The sequence below is a fragment of the Crinia signifera genome, chromosome 5, assembly GCF_055691185.1.
Source record: "Crinia signifera chromosome 5, ASM5569118v1, whole genome shotgun sequence".
NCBI lineage: Eukaryota > Metazoa > Chordata > Amphibia > Anura > Myobatrachidae > Crinia > Crinia signifera.
Window position 1 is genome coordinate 174,577,730 of NC_139221.1, and position 18,886 is coordinate 174,596,615.

Below are 18,886 nucleotides of genomic sequence, written 5' to 3' on the forward strand. Positions count from 1 at the left end.
TTGTTCTAAATTTTTCATTACCCAATGAGCTGAGGTGGAGTCTTAGCCAGTGGTACCATCAGGGAGGTGTGTAAAGCACTTTAGGCTAGACAGCCAATCAGCTGCCAGCTTCCATCTGTCAATCAAATACAGCAGCCAATCAGAAAGCTGCCCATTGATCAGCAGGCCCTTTATGACATCACAGAAAGACCCTCAGAACTATCTGTGCATGTCTAATGGCTGGCTGTCAGTTGGGCGGGTGGGTGGCAGAGGGAGGGGATGTCTGTCTCGTTTCTCCCTAAAATTGCGGTTTTTCTGAGTTTACGGGAAAAGTTGAGGTCCGACGCGCAAAAGTGGGGTATCGTAGAAATCACCTTTTAAAGACGCACATTTCTGGCCCCCCAAAAAATGGGCATTTCAAATGAGAAATGAGTCCAATGAACAAAATAGGGTGAATAAGTATGTATTTCAGGGGTGAGTTAGCAGGTTATTGGGGAAGTAAGTTCTGATATTTTTGGAGGTTGCAGGGGTCACTACACCATTCAAAATAGGCAGGCTTTAGCATATGCAGTTAGGCCCCGTAGGTTGATTTTAGCTAAAAAGTGCCCCAAACACTGAAACGGGCATGTATCTGGGAAGGGAAAATATGGGAAACATGACCTAGACAGCAAATGATACACTGTATGCCATGTTTCCAAATTTTTATGCACAGTGGTTACAGCATGAAGCGAATGCATGTGAATATACAAAGGTGCATTGCATTAAACAAGTCCAATGAGCGTCCCAAAATGGCCGGCCTGCCTGCTTTCATCCATCAATTGTTCTAAATTTTTCATTACCCAATGAGCTGAGGTGGAGTCTTAGCCAGTGGTACCATCAGGGAGGTGTGTAATGCACTTTAGGCTAGACAGCCAATCAGCTGCCAGCTTCCATCTGTCAATCAAATACAGCAGCCAATCAGAAAGCTGCCCATTGATCAGCAGGCCCTTTATGACATCACAGACAGACCCTCAGAACTATCTGTGCATGTCTAATGGCTGGCTGTCAGTTGGGTGGGTGGGTGGCAGAGGGAGGGGATGTCTGTCTCGTTTCTCCTGAAAATTTCGCTTTTTCTGCGTTTACGGGAAAAGTTGAGGTCCGACGCGCAAAAGTGGGGTATCGTAGAAATCACCTTTTAAAGACGCACATTTCTGGCCCCCCAAAAATGTGCATTTCAAATGACAAATGAGTCCAATAAACAAAATAGAATGAATAAGTATGTATTTCAGGGGTGAGTTAGCAGGTTATTGGGGAAGTAAGTCCTGATATTTTTGGAGGTTGCAGGGGCTACTACACCATTCAAAATAGGCAGGCTTTAGCATATGCAGTTAGGCCCCGTAGGATGATTTTAGCTAAAAAGTGCCCCAAACACTCAAACGGGCTTGTATCTGGGAAGGGAAAATATGGGAAACATGACTTAGACAGCAAATGATACACTGTTTGCCATGTTTCCAAATTTTTATGCACAGTGGTTACAGCATGAAGCGAATGCATGTGAATATACAAAGGTGCATTGCATTAAACAAGTCCACTGAGTGTCCCAAAATGGCCGGCCTGCCTGCTTTCATCCATCAATTGTTCTAAATTTTTCATTACCCAATGAGCTGAGGTGGAGTCTTAGCCAGTGGTACCATCAGGGAGGTGTGTAAAGCACTTTAGGCTAGACAGCCAATCAGCTGCCAGCTTCCATCTGTCAATCAAATACAGCAGCCAATCAGAAAGCTGCCCATTGATCAGCAGGCCCTTTATGACATCACATAAAGACCCTCAGAACTATCTGTGCATGTCTAATGGCTGGCTGTCAGTTGGGCGGGTGGGTGGCAGAGGGAGGGGATGTCTGTCTCGTTTCTCCTGAAAATTGCGCTTTTTCTGCGTTTACGGGAAAAGTTGAGGTCCGACGCGCAAAAGTGGGGTATCGTAGAAATCACCTTTTAAAGACGCACATTTCTGGCCCCCCAAAAATGGGCATTTCAAATAAGAAATGAGTCCAATGTACAAAATAGGGTGAATAAGTATGTATTTCAGGGGTGAGTTAGCAGGTTATTGGGGAAGTAAGTCCTGATATTTTTTGGAGGTTGCAGGGGCCACTACACCATTCAAAATAGGCAGGTTTTAGCATATGCAGTTAGGCCCCGTAGGATGATTTTAGCTAAAAAGTGCCCCAAACACTCAAACGGGCTTGCATCTGGGAAGGGAAAATATGGGAAACATGACTTAGACACCAAAAGATACACTAAATGCCATGTTTCCAAATTTTTATGCACAGTGGTTACAGCATGAAGCGAATGCATGTGAATATACAAAGGTGCATTGCATTAAACAAGTCCACTGAGTGTCCCAAAATTGCCGGCCTGCCTGCTTTCATCCATCAATTGTTCTAAATTTTTCATTACCCAATGAGCTGAGGTGGAGTCTTAGCCACTGGTACCATCAGGGAGGTGTGTAAAGCACTTTAGGCTAGACAGCCAATCAGCTGCCAGCTTCCATCTGTCAATCAAATACAGCAGCCAATCAGAAAGCTGCCCATTGATCAGCAGGCCCTTTATGACATCACAAACAGACCCTCAGAACTATCTGTGCATGTCTAATGGCTGGCTGTCAGTTGGGCGGGTGGGTGGCAGAGGGAGGGGATGTCTGTCTCGTTTCTCCTGAAAATTGCGGTTTTTCTGCGTTTACGGGAAAAGTTGAGGTCCGACGCGCAAAAGTGGGGTATTGTAGAAATCACATTTTAAAGACGCACATTTCTGGCCCCCCCAAAATGGGCATTTCAAATGAGAAATGAGTCCAATGAACAAAATAGGGTGAATAAGTATGTATTTCAGGGGTGAGTTAGCAGATTATTGGGGAAGTAAGTCCTGATATTTTTGGAGGTTGCAGGGGCCACTACACCATTCAAAAAAGGCAGGTTTTAGCATATGCAGTTAGGCCCCGTAGGATGATTTTAGCTAAAAAGTGCCCCAAACACTCAAACGGGCTTGTATCTGGGAAGGGAAAATATGGGAAACATGACTTAGACACCAAATGATACACTATATGCCATGTTTCCAAATTTGTATGCACAGTGGTTACAGCATGAAGCGAATGCATGTGAATATACAAAGGTGCATTGCATTAAACAAGTCCACTGAGTGTCCCAAAATGGCCGGCCTGCCTGCTTTCATCCATCAATTGTTCTAAATTTTTCATTACCCAATGAGCTGAGGTGGAGTCTTAGCCAGTGGTACCATCAGGGAGGTGTGTAAAGCACTTTAGGCTAGACAGCCAATCAGCTGCCAGCTTCCATCTGTCAATCAAAATACAGCAGCCAATCAGAAAGCTGCCCATTGATCAGCAGGCCCTTTATGACATCACAGACAGACCCTCAGAACTATCTGTGCATGTCTAATGGCTGGCTGTCAGTTGGGCGGGTGGGTGGCAGAGGGAGGGGATGTCTGTCTCGTTTCTCCTGAAAATTGCGCTTTTTCTGCGTTTACGGGAAAAGTTGAGGTCCGACGCGCAAAAGTGGGGTATCGTAGAAATAACCTTTTAAAGACGCACATTTCTGGCCCACCAAAAATGGGCATTTCAAATGAGAAATGAGTCCAATGAACAAAATAGGATGAATAAGTATATATTTCAGGGGTGAGTTAGCAGGTTATTGGGGAAGTAAGTCCTGATATTTTTGGAGGTTGCAGGGGCCACTACACCATTCAAAATAGGCAGGCTTTAGCATATGCAGTTAGGCCTCGTAGGATGATTTTAGCTAAAAAGTGCCCCAATCACTCAAACGGGCTTGTATCTGGGAAGGGAAAATATGGGAAACATGACTTAGACAGCAAATGATACACTGTTTGCCATGTTTCCAAATTTTTATGCACAGTGGTTACAGCATGAAGCGAATGCATGTGAATATACAAAGGTGCATTGCATTAAACAAGTCCACTGAGTGTCCCAAAATGGCCGGCCTGCCTGCTTTCATCCATCAATTGTTCTAAATTTTTCATTACCCAATGACCTGAGGTGGAGTCTTAGCCAGTGGTACCATCAGGGAGGTGTGTAAAGCACTTTAGGCTAGACAGCCAATCAGCTGCCAGCTTCCATCTGTCAATCAAATACAGTTGCCAATCAGAAAGCTGCCCATTGATCAGCAGGCCCTTTATGACATCACAAACAGACCCTCAGAACTATCTGTGCATGTCTAATGGCTGGCTGTCAGTTGGGCGGGTGGGTGGCAGAGGGAGGGGATGTCTGTCTCGTTTCTCCTGAAAATTTCGCTTTTTCTGCGTTTACGGGAAAAGTTGAGGTCCGACGCGCAAAAGTGGGGTATCGTAGAAATCACATTTTAAAGACGCACATTTCTGGCCCCCCAAAAATGGGCATTTCAAATGAGAAATGAGTCCAATGAACAAAATAGAATGAATAAGTATGTATTTCAGGGGTGAGTTAGCAGGTTATTGGGGAAGTAAGTCCTGATATTTTTGGAGGTTGCAGGGGCTACTACACCATTCAAAATAGGCAGGCTTTAGCATATGCAGTTAGGCCCCGTAGGATGATTTTAGCTAAAAAGTGCCCCAAACACTCAAACGGGCTTGTATCTGGGAAGGGAAAATATGGGAAACATGACTTAGACAGCAAATGATACACTGTTTGCCATGTTTCCAAATTTTTATGCACAGTGGTTACAGCATGAAGCGAATGCATGTGAATATACAAAGGTGCATTGCATTAAACAAGTCCACTGAGTGTCCCAAAATGGCCGGCCTGCCTGCTTTCATCCATCAATTGTTCTAAATTTTTCATTACCCAATGAGCTGAGGTGGAGTCTTAGCCAGTGGTACCATCAGGGAGGTGTGTAAAGCACTTTAGGCTAGACAGCCAATCAGCTGCCAGCTTCCATCTGTCAATCAAATACAGCAGCCAATCAGAAAGCTGCCCATTGATCAGCAGGCCCTTTATGACATCACATAAAGACCCTCAGAACTATCTGTGCATGTCTAATGGCTGGCTGTCAGTTGGGCGGGTGGGTGGCAGAGGGAGGGGATGTCTGTCTCGTTTCTCCTGAAAATTGCGCTTTTTCTGCGTTTACGGGAAAAGTTGAGGTCCGACGCGCAAAAGTGGGGTATCGTAGAAATCACCTTTTAAAGACGCACATTTCTGGCCCCCCAAAAATGGGCATTTCAAATAAGAAATGAGTCCAATGTACAAAATAGGGTGAATAAGTATGTATTTCAGGGGTGAGTTAGCAGGTTATTGGGGAAGTAAGTCCTGATATTTTTTGGAGGTTGCAGGGGCCACTACACCATTCAAAATAGGCAGGTTTTAGCATATGCAGTTAGGCCCCGTAGGATGATTTTAGCTAAAAAGTGCCCCAAACACTCAAACGGGCTTGCATCTGGGAAGGGAAAATATGGGAAACATGACTTAGACACCAAAAGATACACTAAATGCCATGTTTCCAAATTTTTATGCACAGTGGTTACAGCATGAAGCGAATGCATGTGAATATACAAAGGTGCATTGCATTAAACAAGTCCACTGAGTGTCCCAAAATTGCCGGCCTGCCTGCTTTCATCCATCAATTGTTCTAAATTTTTCATTACCCAATGAGCTGAGGTGGAGTCTTAGCCACTGGTACCATCAGGGAGGTGTGTAAAGCACTTTAGGCTAGACAGCCAATCAGCTGCCAGCTTCCATCTGTCAATCAAATACAGCAGCCAATCAGAAAGCTGCCCATTGATCAGCAGGCCCTTTATGACATCACAAACAGACCCTCAGAACTATCTGTGCATGTCTAATGGCTGGCTTTCAGTTGGGCGGGTGGGTGGCAGAGGGAGGGGATGTCTGTCTCGTTTCTCCTGAAAATTGCGGTTTTTCTGCGTTTACGGGAAAAGTTGGGGTCCGACGCGCAAAAGTGGGGTATCGTAGAAATCACATTTTAAAGACGCACATTTCTGGCCCCCCCAAAATGGGCATTTCAAATGAGAAATGAGTCCAATGAACAAAATAGGGTGAATAAGTATGTATTTCAGGGGTGAGTTAGCAGATTATTGGGGAAGTAAGTCCTGATATTTTTGGAGGTTGCAGGGGCCACTACACCATTCAAAAAAGGCAGGTTTTAGCATATGCAGTTAGGCCCCGTAGGATGATTTTAGCTAAAAAGTGCCCCAAACACTCAAACGGGCTTGTATCTGGGAAGGGAAAATATGGGAAACATGACTTAGACACCAAATGATACACTATATGCCATGTTTCCAAATTTGTATGCACAGTGGTTACAGCATGAAGCGAATGCATGTGAATATACAAAGGTGCATTGCATTAAACAAGTCCACTGAGTGTCCCAAAATGGCCGGCCTGCCTGCTTTCATCCATCAATTGTTCTAAATTTTTCATTACCCAATGAGCTGAGGTGGAGTCTTAGCCAGTGGTACCATCAGGGAGGTGTGTAAAGCACTTTAGGCTAGACAGCCAATCAGCTGCCAGCTTCCATCTGTCAATCAAAATACAGCAGCCAATCAGAAAGCTGCCCATTGATCAGCAGGCCCTTTATGACATCACAGACAGACCCTCAGAACTATCTGTGCATGTCTAATGGCTGGCTGTCAGTTGGGTGGGTGGGTGGCAGAGGGAGGGGATGTCTGTCTCGTTTCTCCTGAAAATTGCGCTTTTTCTGCGTTTACGGGAAAAGTTGAGGTCCGACGCGCAAAAGTGGGGTATCGTAGAAATAACCTTTTAAAGACGCACATTTCTGGCCCACCAAAAATGGGCATTTCAAATGAGAAATGAGTCCAATGAACAAAATAGGATGAATAAGTATGTATTTCAGGGGTGAGTTAGCAGGTTATTGGGGAAGTAAGTCCTGATATTTTTGGAGGTTGCAGGGGCCACTACACCATTCAAAATAGGCAGGCTTTAGCATATGCAGTTAGGCCTCGTAGGATGATTTTAGCTAAAAAGTGCCCCAAACACTCAAACGGGCTTGTATCTGGGAAGGGAAAATATGGGAAACATGACTTAGACACCAAATGATACACTATATGCCATGTTTCCAAATTTTTATGCACAGTGGTTACAGCATGAAGCGAATGCATGTGAATATACAAAGGTGCATTGCATTAAACAAGTGCACTGAGTGTCCCAAAATGGCCGGCCTGCCTGCTTTCATCCATCAATTGTTCTAAATTTTTCATTACCCAATGAGCTGAGGTGGAGTCTTAGCCAGTGGTACCATCAGGGAGGTGTGTAAAGCACTTTAGGCTAGACAGCCAATCAGCTGCCAGCTTCCATCTGTCAATCAAATACAGCAGCCAATCAGAAAGCTGCCCATTGATCAGCAGGCCCTTTATGACATCACAGACAGACCCTCAGAACTATCTGTGCATGTCTAATGGCTGGCTGTCAGTTGGGTGGGTGGGTGGCAGAGGGAGGGGATGTCTGTCTCGTTTCTCCTGAAAATTGCGCTTTTTCTGCGTTTACGGGAAAAGTTGAGGTCCGACGCGCAAAAGTGGGGTATCGTAGAAATAACCTTTTAAAGACGCACATTTCTGGCCCACCAAAAATGGGCATTTCAAATGAGAAATGAGTCCAATGAACAAAATAGGATGAATAAGTATGTATTTCAGGGGTGAGTTAGCAGGTTATTGGGGAAGTAAGTCCTGATATTTTTGGAGGTTGCAGGGGCCACTACACCATTCAAAATAGGCAGGCTTTAGCATATGCAGTTAGGCCTCGTAGGATGATTTTAGCTAAAAAGTGCCCCAATCACTCAAACGGGCTTGTATCTGGGAAGGGAAAATATGGGAAACATGACTTAGACAGCAAATGATACACTGTTTGCCATGTTTCCAAATTTTTATGCACAGTGGTTACAGCATGAAGCGAATGCATGTGAATATACAAAGGTGCATTGCATTAAACAAGTCCACTGAGTGTCCCAAAATGGCCGGCCTGCCTGCTTTCATCCATCAATTGTTCTAAATTTTTCATTACCCAATGACCTGAGGTGGAGTCTTAGCCAGTGGTACCATCAGGGAGGTGTGTAAAGCACTTTAGGCTAGACAGCCAATCAGCTGCCAGCTTCCATCTGTCAATCAAATACAGTTGCCAATCAGAAAGCTGCCCATTGATCAGCAGGCCCTTTATGACATCACAAACAGACCCTCAGAACTATCTGTGCATGTCTAATGGCTGGCTGTCAGTTGGGCGGGTGGGTGGCAGAGGGAGGGGATGTCTGTCTCGTTTCTCCTGAAAATTGCGCTTTTTCTGCGTTTACGGGAAAAGTTGAGGTCCGACGCGCAAAAGTGGGGTATCGTAGAAATCACATTTTAAAGACGCACATTTCTGGCCCCCCAAAAATGGGCATTTCAAATGAGAAATGAGTCCAATGAACAAAATAGGGTGAATAAGTATGTATTTCAGGGGTGAGTTAGCAGATTATTGGGGAAGTAAGTCCTGATATTTTTGGAGATTGCAGGGGCCACTACACCATTCAAAATAGGCAGGTTTTAGCATATGCAGTTAGGCCCCGTAGGATGATTTTAGCTAAAAAGTGCCCCAAACACTCAAACGGGCTTGTATCTGGGAAGGGAAAATATGGGAAACATGACTTAGACAGAAAATGATACACTGTATGCCATGTTTCCAAATTTTTATGCACAGTGGTTACAGCATGAAGCGAATGCATGTGAATATACAAAGGTGCATTGCATTAAACAAGTCCAATGAGCGTCCCAAAATGGCCGGCCTGCCTGCTTTCATCCATCAATTGTTCTAAATTTTTCATTACCCAATGAGCTGAGGTGGAGTCTTAGCCAGTGGTACCATCAGGGAGGTGTGTAAAGCACTTTAGGCTAGACAGCCAATCAGCTGCCAGCTTCCATCTGTCAATCAAAATACAGCAGCCAATCAGAAAGCTGCCCATTGATCAGCAGGCCCTTTATGACATCACAGACAGACCCTCAGAACTATCTGTGCATGTCTAATGGCTGGCTGTCAGTTGGGTGGGTGGGTGGCAGAGGGAGGGGATGTCTGTCTCGTTTCTCCTGAAAATTGCGCTTTTTCTGCGTTTACGGGAAAAGTTGAGGTCCGACGCGCAAAAGTGGGGTATCGTAGAAATAACCTTTTAAAGACGCACATTTCTGGCCCACCAAAAATGGGCATTTCAAATGAGAAATGAGTCCAATGAACAAAATAGGATGAATAAGTATGTATTTCAGGGGTGAGTTAGCAGGTTATTGGGGAAGTAAGTCCTGATATTTTTGGAGGTTGCAGGGGCCACTACACCATTCAAAATAGGCAGGCTTTAGCATATGCAGTTAGGCCTCGTAGGATGATTTTAGCTAAAAAGTGCCCCAAACACTCAAACGGGCTTGTATCTGGGAAGGGAAAATATGGGAAACATGACTTAGACAGAAAATGATACACTGTATGCCATGTTTCCAAATTTTTATGCACAGTGGTTACAGCATGAAGCGAATGCATGTGAATATACAAAGGTGCATTGCATTAAACAAGTCCAATGAGCGTCCCAAAATGGCCGGCCTGCCTGCTTTCATCCATCAATTGTTCTAAATTTTTCATTACCCAATGAGCTGAGGTGGAGTCTTAGCCAGTGGTACCATCAGGGAGGTGTGTAAAGCACTTTAGGCTAGACAGCCAATCAGCTGCCAGCTTCCATCTGTCAATCAAATACAGCAGCCAATCAGAAAGCTGCCCATTGATCAGCAGGCCCTTTATGACATCACAAACAGACCCTCAGAACTATCTGTGCATGTCTAATGGCTGGCTGTCAGTTGGGCGGGTGGGTGGCAGAGGGAGGGGATGTCTGTCTCGTTTCTCCTGAAAATTGCGGTTTTTCTGCGTTTACGGGAAAAGTTGAGGTCCGACGCGCAAAAGTGGGGTATCGTAGAAATCACATTTTAAAGACGCACATTTCTGGCCCCCCAAAAATGGGCATTTCAAATGAGAAATGAGTCCAATGAACAAAATAGGGTGAATAAGTATGTATTTCAGGGGTGAGTTAGCAAATTATTGGGGAAGTAAGTCCTGATATTTTTGGAGGTTGCAGGGGCCACTACACCATTCAAAATAGGCAGGTTTTAGAATATGCAGTTAGGCCCCGTAGGATGATTTTAGCTAAAAAGTGCCCCAAACACTCAAACGGGCTTGTATCTGGGAAGGGAAAATATGGGAAACATGACTTAGACAGAAAATGATACACTGTATGCCATGTTTCCAAATTTTTATGCACAGTGGTTACAGCATGAAGCGAATGCATGTGAATATACAAAGGTGCATTGCATTAAACAAGTCCACTGAGTGTCCCAAAATTGCCGGCCTGCCTGCTTTCATCCATCAATTGTTCTAAATTTTTCATTACCCAATGAGTTGAGGTGGAGTCTTAGCCACTGGTACCATCAGGGAGGTGTGTAAAGCACTTTAGGCTAGACAGCCAATCAGCTGCCAGCTTCCATCTGTCAATCAAATACAGCAGCCAATCAGAAAGCTGCCCATTGATCAGCAGGCCCTTTATGACATCACAAACAGACCCTCAGAACTATCTGTGCATGTCTAATGGCTGGCTGTCAGTTGGGCGGGTGGGTGGCAGAGGGAGGGGATGTCTGTCTCGTTTCTCCTGAAAATTGCGGTTTTTCTGCGTTTACGGGAAAAGTTGAGGTCCGACGCGCAAAAGTGGGGTATCGTAGAAATCACATTTTAAAGACGCACATTTCTGGCCCCCCAAAAATGGGCATTTCAAATGAGAAATGAGTCCAATGAACAAAATAGGGTGAATAAGTATGTATTTCAGGGGTGAGTTAGCAGATTATTGGGGAATTAAGTCCTGATATTTTTGGAGGTTGCAGGGGCCACTACACCATTCAAAAAAGGCAGGTTTTAGCATATGCAGTTAGGCCCCGTAGGATGATTTTAGCTAAAAAGTGCCCCAAACACTCAAACGGGCTTGTATCTGGGAAGGGAAAATATGGGAAACATGACTTAGACACCAAATGATACACTATATGCCATGTTTCCAAATTTTTATGCACAGTGGTTACAGCATGAAGCGAATGCATGTGAATATACAAAGGTGCATTGCATTAAACAAGTCCACTGAGTGTCCCAAAATGGCCGGCCTGCCTGCTTTCATCCATCAATTGTTCTAAATTTTTCATTACCCAATGAGCTGAGGTGGAGTCTTAGCCAGTGGTACCATCAGGGAGGTGTGTAAAGCACTTTAGGCTAGACAGCCAATCAGCTGCCAGCTTCCATCTGTCAATCAAATACAGCAGCCAATCAGAAAGCTGCCCATTGATCAGCAGGCCCTTTATGACATCACAGACAGACCCTCAGAACTATCTGTGCATGTCTAATGGCTGGCTGTCAGTTGGGTGGGTGGGTGGCAGAGGGAGGGGATGTCTGTCTCGTTTCTCCTGAAAATTGCGCTTTTTCTGCGTTTACGGGAAAAGTTGAGGTCCGACGCGCAAAAGTGGGGTATCGTAGAAATAACCTTTTAAAGACGCACATTTCAGGCCCACCAAAAATGGGCATTTCAAATGAGAAATGAGTCCAATGAACAAAATAGGATGAATAAGTATGTATTTCAGGGGTGAGTTAGCAGGTTATTGGGGAAGTAAGTCCTGATATTTTTGGAGGTTGCAGGGGCCACTACACCATTCAAAATAGGCAGGCTTTAGCATATGCAGTTAGGCCTCGTAGGATGATTTTAGCTAAAAAGTGCCCCAATCACTCAAACGGGCTTGTATCTGGGAAGGGAAAATATGGGAAACATGACTTAGACAGCAAATGATACACTGTTTGCCATGTTTCCAAATTTTTATGCACAGTGGTTACAGCATGAAGCGAATGCATGTGAATATACAAAGGTGCATTGCATTAAACAAGTCCACTGAGTGTCCCAAAATGGCCGGCCTGCCTGCTTTCATCCATCAATTGTTCTAAATTTTTCATTACCCAATGAGCTGAGGTGGAGTCTTAGCCAGTGGTACCATCAGGGAGGTGTGTAAAGCACTTTAGGCTAGACAGCCAATCAGCTGCCAGCTTCCATCTGTCAATCAAATACAGTTGCCAATCAGAAAGCTGCCCATTGATCAGCAGGCCCTTTATGACATCACAAACAGACCCTCAGAACTATCTGTGCATGTCTAATGGCTGGCTGTCAGTTGGGCGGGTGGGTGGCAGAGGGAGGGGATGTCTGTCTCGTTTCTCCTGAAAATTGCGCTTTTTCTGCGTTTACGGGAAAAGTTGAGGTCCGACGCGCAAAAGTGGGGTATCGTAGAAATCACATTTTAAAGACGCACATTTCTGGCCCCCCAAAAATGGGCATTTCAAATGAGAAATGAGTCCAATGAACAAAATAGGGTGAATAAGTATGTATTTCAGGGGTGAGTTAGCAGATTATTGGGGAAGTAAGTCCTGATATTTTTGGAGGTTGCAGGGGCCACTACACCATTCAAAATAGGCAGGTTTTAGCATATGCAGTTAGGCCCCGTAGGATGATTTTAGCTAAAAAGTGCCCCAAACACTCAAACGGGCTTGTATCTGGGAAGGGAAAATATGGGAAACATGACTTAGACAGCAAATGATACACTGTTTGCCATGTTTCCAAATTTTTATGCACAGTGGTTACAGCATGAAGCGAATGCATGTGAATATACAAAGGTGCATTGCATTAAACAAGTCCAATGAGCGTCCCAAAATGGCCGGCCTGCCTGCTTTCATCCATCAATTGTTCTAAATTTTTCATTACCCAATGAGCTGAGGTGGAGTCTTAGCCAGTGGTACCATCAGGGAGGTGTGTAAAGCACTTTAGGCTAGACAGCCAATCAGCTGCCAGCTTCCATCTGTCAATCAAATACAGCAGCCAATCAGAAAGCTGCCCATTGATCAGCAGGCCCTTTATGACATCACAAACAGACCCTCAGAACTATCTGTGCATGTCTAATGGCTGGCTGTCAGTTGGGCGGGTGGGTGGCAGAGGGAGGGGATGTCTGTCTCGTTTCTCCTGAAAATTGCGGTTTTTCTGCGTTTACGGGAAAAGTTGAGGTCCGACGCGCAAAAGTGGGGTATCGTAGAAATCACATTTTAAAGACGCACATTTCTGGCCCCCCAAAAACGGGCATTTCAAATGAGAAATGAGTCCAATGAACAAAATAGGGTGAATAAGTATGTATTTCAGGGGTGAGTTAGCAAATTATTGGGGAAGTAAGTCCTGATATTTTTGGAGGTTGCAGGGGCCACTACACCATTCAAAATAGGCAGGTTTTAGAATATGCAGTTAGGCCCCGTAGGATGATTTTAGCTAAAAAGTGCCCCAAACACTCAAACGGGCTTGTATCTGGGAAGGGAAAATATGGGAAACATGACTTAGACAGAAAATGATACACTGTATGCCATGTTTCCAAATTTTTATGCACAGTGGTTACAGCATGAAGCGAATGCATGTGAATATACAAAGGTGCATTGCATTAAACAAGTCCAATGAGCGTCCCAAAATGGCCGGCCTGCCTGCTTTCATCCATCAATTGTTCTAAATTTTTCATTACCCAATGAGCTGAGGTGGAGTCTTAGCCAGTGGTACCATCAGGGAGGTGTGTAAAGCACTTTAGGCTAGACAGCCAATCAGCTGCCAGCTTCCATCTGTCAATCAAATACAGCAGCCAATCAGAAAGCTGCCCATTGATCAGCAGGCCCTTTATGACATCACAAACAGACCCTCAGAACTATCTGTGCATGTCTAATGGCTGGCTGTCAGTTGGGCGGGTGGGTGGCAGAGGGAGGGGATGTCTGTCTCGTTTCTCCTGAAAATTGCGGTTTTTCTGCGTTTACGGGAAAAGTTGAGGTCCGACGCGCAAAAGTGGGGTATCGTAGAAATCACATTTTAAAGACGCACATTTCTGGCCCCCCAAAAACGGGCATTTCAAATGAGAAATGAGTCCAATGAACAAAATAGGGTGAATAAGTATGTATTTCAGGGGTGAGTTAGCAAATTATTGGGGAAGTAAGTCCTGATATTTTTGGAGGTTGCAGGGGCCACTACACCATTCAAAATAGGCAGGTTTTAGAATATGCAGTTAGGCCCCGTAGGATGATTTTAGCTAAAAAGTGCCCCAAACACTCAAACGGGCTTGTATCTGGGAAGGGAAAATATGGGAAACATGACTTAGACAGAAAATGATACACTGTATGCCATGTTTCCAAATTTTTATGCACAGTGGTTACAGCATGAAGCGAATGCATGTGAATATACAAAGGTGCATTGCATTAAACAAGTCCACTGAGTGTCCCAAAATTGCCGGCCTGCCTGCTTTCATCCATCAATTGTTCTAAATTTTTCATTACCCAATGAGCTGAGGTGGAGTCTTAGCCACTGGTACCATCAGGGAGGTGTGTAAAGCACTTTAGGCTAGACAGCCAATCAGCTGCCAGCTTCCATCTGTCAATCAAATACAGCAGCCAATCAGAAAGCTGCCCATTGATCAGCAGGCCCTTTATGACATCACAAACAGACCCTCAGAACTATCTGTGCATGTCTAATGGCTGGCTGTCAGTTGGGCGGGTGGGTGGCAGAGGGAGGGGATGTCTGTCTCGTTTCTCCTGAAAATTGCGGTTTTTCTGCGTTTACGGGAAAAGTTGAGGTCCGACGCGCAAAAGTGGGGTATCGTAGAAATCACATTTTAAAGACGCACATTTCTGGCCCCCCAAAAATGGGCATTTCAAATGAGAAATGAGTCCAATGAACAAAATAGGGTGAATAAGTATGTATTTCAGGGGTGAGTTAGCAGATTATTGGGGAAGTAAGTCCTGATATTTTTGGAGGTTGCAGGGGCCACTACACCATTCAAAAAAGGCAGGTTTTAGCATATGCAGTTAGGCCCCGTAGGATGATTTTAGCTAAAAAGTGCCCCAAACACTCAAACGGGCTTGTATCTGGGAAGGGAAAATATGGGAAACATGACTTAGACACCAAATGATACACTATATGCCATGTTTCCAAATTTTTATGCACAGTGGTTACAGCATGAAGCGAATGCATGTGAATATACAAAGGTGCATTGCATTAAACAAGTCCACTGAGTGTCCCAAAATGGCCGGCCTGCCTGCTTTCATCCATCAATTGTTCTAAATTTTTCATTACCCAATGAGCTGAGGTGGAGTCTTAGCCAGTGGTACCATCAGGGAGGTGTGTAAAGCACTTTAGGCTAGACAGCCAATCAGCTGCCAGCTTCCATCTGTCAATCAAATACAGCAGCCAATCAGAAAGCTGCCCATTGATCAGCAGGCCCTTTATGACATCACAGACAGACCCTCAGAACTATCTGTGCATGTCTAATGGCTGGCTGTCAGTTGGGTGGGTGGGTGGCAGAGGGAGGGGATGTCTGTCTCGTTTCTCCTGAAAATTGCGCTTTTTCTGCGTTTACGGGAAAAGTTGAGGTCCGACGCGCAAAAGTGGGGTATCGTAGAAATAACCTTTTAAAGACGCACATTTCTGGCCCACCAAAAATGGGCATTTCAAATGAGAAATGAGTCCAATGAACAAAATAGGATGAATAAGTATGTATTTCAGGGGTGAGTTAGCAGGTTATTGGGGAAGTAAGTCCTGATATTTTTGGAGGTTGCAGGGGCCACTACACCATTCAAAATAGGCAGGCTTTAGCATATGCAGTTAGGCCTCGTAGGATGATTTTAGCTAAAAAGTGCCCCAATCACTCAAACGGGCTTGTATCTGGGAAGGGAAAATATGGGAAACATGACTTAGACAGCAAATGATACACTGTTTGCCATGTTTCCAAATTTTTATGCACAGTGGTTACAGCATGAAGCGAATGCATGTGAATATACAAAGGTGCATTGCATTAAACAAGTCCACTGAGTGTCCCAAAATGGCCGGCCTGCCTGCTTTCATCCATCAATTGTTCTAAATTTTTCATTACCCAATGAGCTGAGGTGGAGTCTTAGCCAGTGGTACCATCAGGGAGGTGTGTAAAGCACTTTAGGCTAGACAGCCAATCAGCTGCCAGCTTCCATCTGTCAATCAAATACAGCAGCCAATCAGAAAGCTGCCCATTGATCAGCAGGCCCTTTATGACATCACAGAAAGACTCTCAGAACTATCTGTGCATGTCTAATGGCTGGCTGTCAGTTGGGTGGGTGGGTGGCAGAGGGAGGGGATGTCTGTCTCGTTTCTCCTGAAAATTGCGGTTTTTCTGCGTTTACGGGAAAAGTTGAGATCCGACGCGCAAAAGTGGGGTATCGTAGAAATCACCTTTTAAAGATGCACATTTCTCCCCCCCCAAAAATGGGCATTTCAAATGAGAAATGAGTCCAATGAACAAAATAGGGTGAATAAGTATGTATTTCAGGGGTGAGTTAGCAGGTTATTGGGGAAGTAAGTCCTGATATTTTTGGAGGTTGCAGGGGCCACTACACCATTCAAAATAGGCGGGCTTTAGCATATGCAGTTAGGCCCCGTAGGTTGATTTTAGCTAAAAAGTGCCCCAAACACTCAAACGGGCTTGTATCTGGGAAGGGAAAATATGGGAAACATGACTTAGACAGCAAATGATACACTGTATGCCATGTTTCCAAATTTTTATGCACAGTGGTTACAGCATGAAGCGAATGCATGTGAATATACAAAGGTGCATTGCATTAAACAAGTCCAATGAGCGTCCCAAAATGGCCGGCCTGCCTGCTTTCATCCATCAATTGTTCTAAATTTTTCATTACCCAATGAGCTGAGGTGGAGTCTTAGCCAGTGGTACCATCAGGGAGGTGTGTAAAGCACTTTAGGCTAGACAGCCAATCAGCTGCCAGCTTCCATCTGTCAATCAAATACAGCAGCCAATCAGAAAGCTGCCCATTGATCAGCAGGCCCTTTATGACATCACAAACAGACCCTCAGAACTATCTGTGCATGTCTAATGGCTGGCTGTCAGTTGGGCGGGTGGGTGGCAGAGGGAGGGGATGTCTGTCTCGTTTCTCCTGAAAATTGCGGTTTTTCTGCGTTTACGGGAAAAGTTGAGGTCCGACGCGCAAAAGTGGGGTATCGTAGAAATCACATTTTAAAGACGCACATTTCTGGCCCCCCAAAAATGGGCATTTCAAATGAGAAATGAGTCCAATGAACAAAATAGGGTGAATAAGTATGTATTTCAGGGGTGAGTTAGCAGATTATTGGGGAAGTAAGTCCTGATATTTTTGGAGGTTGCAGGGGCCACTACACCATTCAAAATAGGCAGGTTTTAGCATATGCAGTTAGGCCCCGTAGGATGATTTTAGCTAAAAAGTGCCCCAAACACTCAAACGGGCTTGTATCTGGGAAGGGAAAATATGGGAAACATGACTTACAGATGGCGCCGGGCTCATCTTTCCAGGGGATGGCGATGGCGACGCCATTCGCCATTCCCTGCTCCGGCGCCATCTGTGTGTCGGAAGGGGACGCGCGCGCACGAGGTGTGCGCGCGTCCCCTTCCGACGGTGCTGCCGTCCTCGTCCGACGGGCGCCCGGTGCCCACACCGGGCGCCCGCACCCCCCCACAGCCGCTTCGGGTCCCCCCAGCCCCCCTCGAGCGGGAGGCGGACAGTATTGCGTCCGCCTCGCCCGCCGGCCGCCCGGATACTGAGACGCACGTGCGTGGGGGACGCACGCGCGTCTCAGTCAGATGGCGCGCCGTGCTGCTGGCGGATCGCCAGCGGCATGCTGCTGGCGATTCGCCAGCAAGCATAAGGCCTGCCCCATCTGTAGACAGAAAATGATACACTGTATGCCATGTTTCCAAATTTTTATGCACAGTGGTTACAGCATGAAGCGAATGCATGTGAATATACAAAGGTGCATTCATTAAACAAGTCCACTGAGTGTCCCAAAATTGCCGGCCTGCCTGCTTTCATCCATCAATTGTTCTAAATTTTTCATTACCCAATGAGCTGAGGTGGAGTCTTAGCCACTGGTACCATCAGGGAGGTGTGTAAAGCACTTTAGGCTAGACAGCCAATCAGCTGCCAGCTTCCATCTGTCAATCAAATACAGCAGCCAATCAGAAAGCTGCCCATTGATCAGCAGGCCCTTTATGACATCACAAACAGACCCTCAGAACTATCTGTGCATGTCTAATGGCTGGCTGTCAGTTGGGCGGGTGGGTGGCAGAGGGAGGGGATGTCTGTCTCGTTTCTCCTGAAAATTGCGGTTTTTCTGCGTTTACGGGAAAAGTTGAGGTCCGACGCGCAAAAGTGGGGTATCATAGAAATCACATTTTAAAGACGCACATTTCTGGCCCCCCAAAAATGGGCATTTCAAATGAGAAATGAGTCCAATGAACAAAATAGGGTGAATAAGTATGTATTTCAGGGGTGAGTTAGCAGATTATTGGGGAAGTAAGTCCTGATATTTTTGGAGGTTGCAGGGGCCACTACACCATTCAAAAAAGGCAGGTTTTAGCATATGCAGTTAGGCCCCGTAGGATGATTTTAGCTAAAAAGTGCCCCAAACACTCAAACGGGCTTGTATCTGGGAAGGGAAAATATGGGAAACATGACTTAGACACCAAATGATACACTATATGCCATGTTTCCAAATTTTTATGCACAGTGGTTACAGCATGAAGCGAATGCATGTGAATATACAAAGGTGCATTGCATTAAACAAGTCCACTGAGTGTCCCAAAATGGCCGGCCTGCCTGCTTTCATCCATCAATTGTTCTAAATTTTTCATTACCCAATGAGCTGAGGTGGAGTCTTAGCCACTGGTACCATCAGGGAGGTGTGTAAAGCACTTTAGGCTAGACAGCCAATCAGCTGCCAGCTTCCATCTGTCAATCAAATACAGCAGCCAATCAGAAAGCTGCCCATTGATCAGCAGGCCCTTTATGA